Consider the following 9,854-nt stretch of genomic DNA (forward strand, 5'->3'; position numbering starts at 1 on the left):
TTGAACTTGAGGTTTTGAAATTGAAATTGGTAACTTGAACTTGAGGTTGAGAAATGGAATTGAAAAGTCGGTATTACGACGGCATGAGTTTGAACATTTGGACTTGAGGTTTTGAAATTGAAATTGGTTACTTGAATTTGAGGTTTGAAGGATGGATTTGGACATTTGAATGCTTGAACTAGAATTGAATCTTTGAACTTAGAAATTGAATGTTTGAACTAGAAAATCCGACATAACGCCGTTGAATTGAATTTTGAATTTGGGTACTTGAAATTAGGAATAGAAAATCCGGCATTATAACGCCGTTGGATTGAATTTGAATTTGAAACTTGGAATTTGAACTAGAAAATCCGGCATTATGACGCCATTTGATTGAATTTGAATTTGAAACTTGGAATTTGGACTAGAAAATCCGGCATTATGATGCCGTTGGATTGAATTGAATTTAAAACTTGGAAATTGGACTAGAAAATCCGGCATTATAACGCCGTTGGATTGAATTTTGGATTTGAAACTTGGAATTTGGACTAGAAAATCCGGCATTATAACGCCGTTGGATTGAATTTTGGATTTGGCATTTGTGCGTGAGGCGTGTTTAAGGGGTTTGAATCAAATGGAGTGGCACTCCTAAGAGACCTTAAATCGGCGATTTTGGATGCATGAAGTTTGAATGATGCTCCTAGGGGCTTGGTTTCCTAGTTGGAGGCTAATTGGTTTTGGCAAGCTAGAACTCGAGGTTAGCCATTCACGCGTGCAAAGACGCCCACACAATGCACAAGTAACATGTTGTCACACTAACATGGATATGAATGCGACATGCAAATTTCTCAACCTAAGGCCGGTCTAAGTTTTGTATGATGCAAGAGGTCGGCTTTGGGTGTCAAAAAGATACTCGACTAAGAGGCGGATCTGGCGACAACTTGCACATCCACCTAAGGGACGTGTGTGTCGGCAGACGACCTCTATACTTGACATCGGGAATGTCAAGCAAATGCCAAGTTTCGGTAGGCGCGGAAATGGTCACACACTTTGGTCGGGAACCGTATGGAGAGTCACCATTTCGTTGCCCCCGGGGCTAGCCCGAATGTAGAACACATCCGTTTGGGCAAGGTAGAAATTCGTTTTGCATAAATATGGTTTTCGAAATATGCATGAAATGCCTAGAAATTGAAAATTGAAAATCGCATTTGAATATTGTATTTGAAAAGATCGTTTTTTCGACATTCGTTCTCAAGGTTGGGAGTGTCCTTCAAATTCAAAAACAGACTGATTCCCACTTGAAAACTTGAGCCACATGGGCAACGAGCCACTGTGAGCCACTGTGCTGGATGCAGGCAGTGGCGTTTGGCGCAGGGGCCTGCGCCTGGCACCAGAGCTGGCATCCAGAACTTAAGCAGATCAGTGGCTTGCTGCTCAAAGTATGCTCGTATTTTCGAAGTTGAAATCAGGAACTCCCAAGTGGAGTCGCCAGAATTGTAGGGGGTTTTTTTCCGTACTTTTCTGTCCCCTACGGAGGGCGGTTTTAGAACCTTTGTATTTTGGGATTTTGAAGGAGTCGCCACCAAACATTTTAAGGGTCACGTTTGGAAAGACCAAAAAGTGACTCGATTAGGATAAGGCATTGAATCTTAGAACGGATGGGTGAGATCCGGGCAAGGGAACGAGATTCTTATTCCGCGAGCTTTAGAAATAATTTAAATGTGTGGCACAAAACATATTAAAAAATACCCTATTTAGACTATGTGGGTTTGAATTTAGAACTGAACAAATAGAATTTCTACTTTTGTATCGTAACCACTTAGCTTTAAAGTTAATTTAAGGGAATCTAAGATCGGTTTGTCCAAAGAAATTATCTTCGTTAAGAGTGGTGTAACTTTGTATTTGTATTAAGCATGTGAGGTGATGAAAGCAATAAACAAGTAAAGCAACATCACAATAGAAAGTAAGTGCGGAATTAGTAAAATACATCACCACCTAGAAATGGACTAGGTGGGAAACCACATTGCCTAGAAGGACTAGGCAAGTAAAATTGCATAATTGAAAGTGCGGAATTGAAAGGTGCAATATTTAAATGCGGTATTGAAATTGCGGAATTGAAGTGCGTTATTGAAATGCGTTATTGAAATTGCGGAATTGAAGTGCGTAATTGAAATTGCGGAATTGAATGCAATATTGAATTGAACTTTAGCACATGAGATCCGAACGCCAAACGACTCCTTAAAAATAAGTGCGTCCGAAACGGATTCAAAGAAAAAAAATCTCAACTTTAGGATTAGTTGCTCATCCCAAAGTGTCCTAGATTTTGAACATAGAAATTGAACTTGAAGCATTGAACTTGAAATATAGAACTTGAATATTGAACTTGAAATATAGAACTTGAATATTGAACTTAAGAGTTTTGAATCTCAAAGATTGAACCTTTTAATGTTGAAAAGGCTTTATCTTTGATATGCTCCTATTTTGAAGTTGTTCTAGTTAAGGGAGTGATTATGAACAACCTAACATCATTGAACTTTGAAACTGGAACTTGAAATTTGAAAAGTGAAGTCTTGAATCTCAAAGATTAGACCTTTAAACATTAGAAAGGCTTCATTTGATTACTCCATATTTTGAATATGATTTGTAGTTAAGGAAGTGTTTACAAACAACCTTAAACATCCTTGAATCTTGAAATTTTGTATTTGAATCACACAAAGTGTGGATTTTTGGAAAAAATGTATGATGTTGTAAGTGACACTTTTAAGAATAAAAGTGCCAATCTTACTAATAATTTTTGAAATAGAAATCATAGAAGCATTGTATATTAGTTTGGGATTCGCAAATAAATAATTAGGTTTAGGCTAAGATCACTTTTGGAGCTCCCAATTGCTTAGAACTTTGAAATTGTATGAGATTTTTGGAGAGTTTTTGTATTTTGATTTGAGTGGCAATTTTTGTTTTACGACGTTGTGTTTTTGATTTGCCCTCCCTAAATGCTCAGAATTAGGGGTTTAAATAGGAAGATTTTGTCGCTAAATGAGTAAACGCCAGCTGACGCCCACGCCCAGCGCAGCTGCCTGCGCCCAGCGCTGCTGGCGTGGCGCAGAAGCTGCCAAAACAAGGACGCGGATGCCGTCCTTGCTTTTGGCTTGTATTGGGTGTACCTTTGTATGATTTATACGAAGTTGGAACGTAGTGATTTCTTGGGGATTAAAGCTTGGTTTGCGTCTAAAAACAAGCCGTTCTGGGTTTTTGAATTTCGGTTTTACGGCACGAGGCCCGGCTTGCTCGGTTTTGTGGGTCGGCGCCCGAATGGGGATTGCTTAATGTCATTTCGACTGGAAAAGGCCTTGTAAAACCAATGGAATGGTCCATTGGGTGAGATTGTACTCGGATTTTGACATTGATTTTTGGAAATTGTATTTCGTAACGAGTTCCGGAATGGGAACGGTATCGGGTATTGGACTTTTGCTCTTGGATTTCGGAACATGTTCTTAGAAATTGGTACTTCCGCACGGAGTTGTCCCAACCACCTAATAAGGATAATGGTATCGTCATCATCCAAAGGGAGACACAAATTAGGTGTCTACACCGTGAAATTCAACCTGATCTACCAGAGGGGAAGATGGTAATGATGTTTCTCCTAGGCTCAATGATCAATACAAGAGCCGCTTTGCTGCATTTCCATACAGTACCTAGAATCAAGTCTGGGATCAAGCTTCAAGAATCTGTGATATGACCTTCTCTCTGATGATGATGAGGACGTTGGGAATACCCCGAGAACTATTTCTATGATTAGTCTCTTATGTTCAATTCTGAGTCTTCTTTCAAGAGTCTAATGATGAGTCTAAGAGTCTAGAGCTAGAGTCTTGCATCAATCAAGAGCCCTTAGAAGCCGAACTTCAAGTTAAAGATGCCGATGTATGATTGCTAATTTCAATAATATTTCAATTTCCTCCTACTGTTCAAGTCCACATTCAAAATACATTCCTAATCCAAACAACTTTTCTTCTCAAGAACTGACCTTCAAATCTTAAAAGCTATCGAAATCATGAAAACAGGACGCCCATAATTGAGGAAACAAAAAAAATTAACCATTTCTAACAACAGTGATCCAAAACTAGTTCAGATTGGTTTGACTCTATCTCAAACAGAGCGGGATGATCTTATCAAGCTACTTACAGAGTACATAGACGTCTTCGCATGGTCCTATCATGATATGCTAGGGGTTGATCCAAGCATCGGTCATCATTCAATTCCCCTCACTCCAGGTTCAAAGCCCATCAAACAGAAACTCCGTCGCATGAAACTGGATGTTTCCCTCAAAATTCAAGAAGAGGTTTCCAAGCAGTTAGAGGCCGAGTTTATTCGAGAATCCAATACCCAGAGTGGATTGCAAATGTCTTCCCAGTTACGAAGAAAGACGGTAAGGTCCGAATGTGCGTTGATTACAGAGATCTTAACAGGGCTAGCCCTAAAGACGATTTTCCACTGCCACACATCGACATTCTGGCCGAAAACAAAGAAAATCATGCCTTACTCTCTTTTATGGATGGGTACGCAGACCTAAAATCAGATTCCCATGGCAGAGGAGGACATGGAGAAAACAACCTTCATCACTCGGTGGGGTACATATTGCTATACAGTTATGCCGTTCGGACCTAAAGAACGCGAGGGCTACATATCAAAAGTACAGCCACAACCATTATGAGCGACATGATTCACAAATAAATCGAGGTATATGTCGACGATATGATCGTTAAAATCCAGGAACGACATGAGCATACAATAGTACTTTCGAAAATTCTTCAATAGGCTCAGGCAATACAATATGAGGCTCAATCCTCATTAATGTGCATTGGGGGTAACGTCAGGCAAGTTGCTCGGTACGTCACCAGTTCTCGGGGCATCGAGGTTGATCCTTCAAAAATCAAGGCCATTCTAGACATGAAACCGCCAGCGAATGAAAAAGAATTCGGGGGTTCCTTGGCAAATTAAGTACATCAGCAGGTTCATTTCAAAACTCACCATGATTTGTGAGCCAGTGTTTTGAAAACTCCGCAAGAGTGAGCTAAGGTATGGGACAAAGACTGTCAGCATGCATTTGACACCATCAAGGGCTATCTTTCAAATCTACCAGTTTTAAAGCAACAATACCGGGTGTTCCACTCAGGCTTTACCTTACAACAACTGACTCAGCAGTAGGGGCCATGCTTGCCCAAGAAATCGAAGGCAAGAAAATGCCTTGTACTATACTAAGCAAGAAGTTGCCGGAGTACGAGATCAGATATACTCAACTCGAAAGGCTACATGCTCTCCCATATAGTGCATGTGGTTTGCAAAGCAGATCCTCTCAAGTTCTTATTTGAAAAACCCGGCTCTCAACGGACGGCTTCCAGATGGTTGGTTATGTTCGTTGAATTTGATTTGAAATACATTCTTAAAATCTATCAAGGGTTCAGTGGTCTCAGATTTCCTAGCCGACTGTCCTACCAAGGTAGAAGAGGAAAACTACGACCTACCTGATGAGCAAATTCTACTGACAAGCGACGACAGTTGGTCGCTGCACTTTGACGATGCCTCTAATCAACGCGGATGTGGTGCGGGGTAATCCTAGTATCCCCTGACGATACTCACACTCCCATCTACAGCAAAGTTACCATTCAATGTTACAACAACGCGACGAATATGAAGCATGCATTATGGGCATAGAAGCCGCCATAGCATTGGGTGTCCAGAAACTGCGAGTATACGGGGACTCCTCCCTGATCATCAATCAAATTTCTGGCAAATTAAAAGTCAGAATCGAAAGATTAGCCCTATACCAGTCCTATCTCGAGAAGCTGTTTGAGCAAGTAGAAGAGCTTCGTTACACATACCTCCCAGAGAAGAGAATCAGTTCGCCGACGCACGGGCAAACTAGCATCAATGATCAACATTCAAAATGGCATGGATGAAATGCCACTACAATCGATACGCGTCCAGAAGTAGCGGTATGTCCATGCTATTGACGACGTCGAGCCTGACGAAGATTAGCCTTGGTTTAAAGACATTCAAAAGTATCTACAAAATTCTGAAATATCCACCGAATTTTTTAAGCAAAAGTCAAAGGGCTTTACGCCTGCAATCAGCCAACTTTGTTCTAGAAGGCGGCATCCTATACAAGAGGTCCCTAACTGCCCCAATCTCCGATGTGTTGACAAGCACTAAGCACAAAAGTCCATGGACACTGTACATGCCGGGGTCTGTGGTACCACATGAATGGGAAGATGCTGGCTCTCCAAAGTCATTAGGGCTCGGCTATTACTGACCACCATTGAAAGGGATTGTTACCTTCTTCGTCAAGAAATGTCCTATCTGTCAAAAGTGTGCGAACCTGAAGCACATTCCCCCATCCTTGCAATATTCACAATCATCACCATGGCATTCTCAGGTTGGGTATCGACGTCATCGGCAAAGTCACTCCAACATGCATCGGGGGTCATGAGTTCATACTGGTTGCCATCGATTACTTCACTAAGTGGGTCGAAGCCAGAGCATTCAAAATATTGGGTTCCAAGCAAGGGCCCAATCATACAAGAAAAAATCATGTGCAGATAAGGCGTTCCTCACGAGGTCATCAGTGACCAGGGAACCCATTCCAAGGCAAGTGTGAAGATCTATTCACCGAGTAAAAAATTAACATCACTGCTCTTCGCCTTATCGCCCCACAGACCAATGGGGCAGTCGACAGCCACCAAGAATGTCAAAACCATCCATCATGAAGATGACAACAATTACAAGACTGGCCCCAGAAGCTGCACTTTGCATTGTGGGGTATCGAACTTCAATTTCGCACTTCAACTGGCGCAACTCCATTTTCGTTGATCTATGAATGAAAGAGGTACAACCTTTGAGCTAGAACTACCTTCCTCTAAGGGATAGTCCTCGAAAGTTAAAATCCCAGAAGCTGCATGGTACAATCAAGATAGACGAGCTAGTTATGCTCGATGAACGACATCTTCAAGCCGCTTCCATGTACAAGTCTATCAGCGCCGAGTGACCAGACATTTCAACAAGAGGGTCCAGAACCCGAAATATAAGGAAGCGAGGTTGTCCTAAAGCCCTTCGAAAGAGCGTCATGGACCAAGGGGAAAATTCAGACCCAACTGGGCCGGGCCATACATTGTCAAGAAAATTCTTTCCTGGGGAGCAGTCGAATTAACAGATGTCGATGGGACTGAGTTTCGTTCTTTGACGAACCTGGATCAACTCAAGAAGTTCTATGTCTAAATTCAAAATTCAAAATACCAAAAGTTCTGTAAGTTAGAACTACGTTCGGCCCTAATTCCCTTACGGGACACGTAGGCAACCTCATTCTGAAGCCCGGCCACCTTAATTCAAAAAAAGTTCAAAGTTTCCTCAATTAAGGGCATCCTAAAAATCAAAATTCAAAATTCAATTATTGTGCAAAGCATGAGCTTCAAATAAATTTATCAAAGCTAATTCGATTACAAGGTGGAATCAAGTGAAGCAAATTCAAAGCCTTTTCACTCCCACTAAACACACTTCCTAAACACATCTTCAAAACACACTCTTAAAACACATTTCTTACAAATACAATTTCAAACACATCAAGCCTACATAGATTTGGGGTGGGGCGACTATGCTCTTGAGTTTTGGTCCCTTGAGTACTATCCCCATGCCCTTCTTGCGATCATTCATCAATCTTCCCCTTGCCCAAGCGGCGGGAGAAGAACCAGCTAGTCTTCCGAGACGGGAGGATGACGAACCTCCTTTGGACCCAGAACGGCCAAGCACCGGACGGGCCACACTCTCGTCACCTTCTTCATAATCAATTGATGCAGAGCGTCTAACTCTAGAACCTCGGGCTCCCATGGATCCGGAGAGAGAAATGTCCCTTTGGCTTGGACTTTTCATTCATACAATATACCGCAGACAAAGTAGCAGGCTCAGGTGGGAATGAATGTTCAAGAATGGTTTGGCAACCCAATATCGCCTCCAAACTTCAAGGCGATCAACGTTCAGTACAACAGGTTTCGGATGCTCCTCAGCATAATCCGAGATTTCTTGCCTTAAGCCATATTGTCTCATCACTCGAGCAAGAAAGTAGAAGACTAACATGGAGAGGCTAGGCACCCTCAAAATAGTAGAGCAAGGTGCATGTCTCATAGAAGTAATTCCCCACCATGGAATTGCCCACCTGATACAAGATCCAATCTCTGAGAGTGCGCAACGCCACTCATCCAGTAAAAGTCGGCCATACACCACCATTTTGTTCTCTGGTGGTGCCACCAACATGAGTCTCTTCATGAGCCAGACTTTGGGGAAAAAAAACAAAAAGAGCAATTCAAAATTCAAAGTTCTAAATACAAGTGCAATTTCAAATATACAAGAAACTCCAGATTCTTACTTGGAGTAGCACCGGACTTCCGATGGCATAGAATAGGGGTCCGACTTCAGCATATCAAGGCCCAACAATGTCTCGCCAATCACAAGCGGCATTGGGTCCCTACCACAAGCAAACTGCTCCACAATCTCTATTAGGGAGGCATCGCCATTGCCAAACCCCTGCTTTGAAAAGAGGAAGCGAGCTATGATACAAAAACTAAAGGCCCTCAAGCGGTATACCTTGGAGAGATTTCAAGCAACAAAGTAGGTGGAAGAGGGACAAATCCACCCTCGCCCATATACAATAGCACTCAAAAGTGGGGGCTTCAGGCCCAAATACCTCTCAAAAGCCAAGAAAAAGTGTTCCCCAACACTAGGCATACAAAGCTCTATCATTAGGGGCTAGCCCAATATGGCACTAAATTCTTCAGGGAGGGGACATACCTCGTTGTTAACAAAGAGAAAAACATGGTGAAACAGATCCCAAGCCTCCAACGCAGCATGGATGAAATGCATGTCAAGTTTCACAAACCGCGAAAAGAGACGAGAACCCCAAGATGCATGCCATCTAGCTCCCTTTTCTCTAGTTTGCCTAGCGAACCAAGCCAAGAGTTCAAGGCAGTTTCAAAAGACACAACCATTTGCTTTCTTTTTTGTGAAGAAGTAGAGGGTGAAGAAGAGCAGGGAAGGATGGGTGCAAGAAAAATGATCCAGAGATTGCTCCCTATTTATACAAAAACAAGCACTTATGATGGTACTCGAAAGTACCACCTGCGCTGGACGCCGAAGCCCGCGCCAGGCGCAGGGCTTGCAAGAAGGAAACGTCCTACTTTATGACATCAAGTACGCACTCCTCATGGCATGGTACAAACCATACCAGCTCCAATGATTTATGCCGAATATTCCAGAAGCCGCAAGCCCGCAATTTCAAGCAGTTCGAATCAACACCCGGGTCAATTTGTTCAAAATTCAAAGCATTCTAGTCCTATATCGACGTCCTAACTCGAGTCAGCATGTGTATAAGCAAAAGTCGAATATACTTTGACTTGCTCTTTTTCTAACCAAAAAACCTCAGTCAAAGTGGGGGCTTATAGTGGGTATGTACACCCAAAAAAATGGGAAAATTTTTAGAGTCTGCATGTGCATAAGCAAAAGTTGAATATACTTTGACTTGCGCTTTTTCTAACCAAAAACCTCAGTCAAAGTGGGGGCTTATAGTGGGTATGTACACCCGGAAAAAAGGGATTTTTTTTTTCATTTTACATGCATACATATAGCCACAAATTTCAATTCACACACAACGCATACGAAATTCAATTCAAAACCTTGCAAAAACACACATAACAAAATTCAAATCATATAAATTCAAACCATACCAATTTCAAACCATACAAAACCAAGATTCAATTCGATAACCTTACAAATCCGAATACAAATACAACTACAAATATCCATACAAAAATCCACATACAAAAGCCCAACAA

The sequence above is a fragment of the Spinacia oleracea genome, chromosome 4, assembly GCF_020520425.1.
Source record: "Spinacia oleracea cultivar Varoflay chromosome 4, BTI_SOV_V1, whole genome shotgun sequence".
Lineage (NCBI taxonomy): Eukaryota > Viridiplantae > Streptophyta > Magnoliopsida > Caryophyllales > Amaranthaceae > Spinacia > Spinacia oleracea.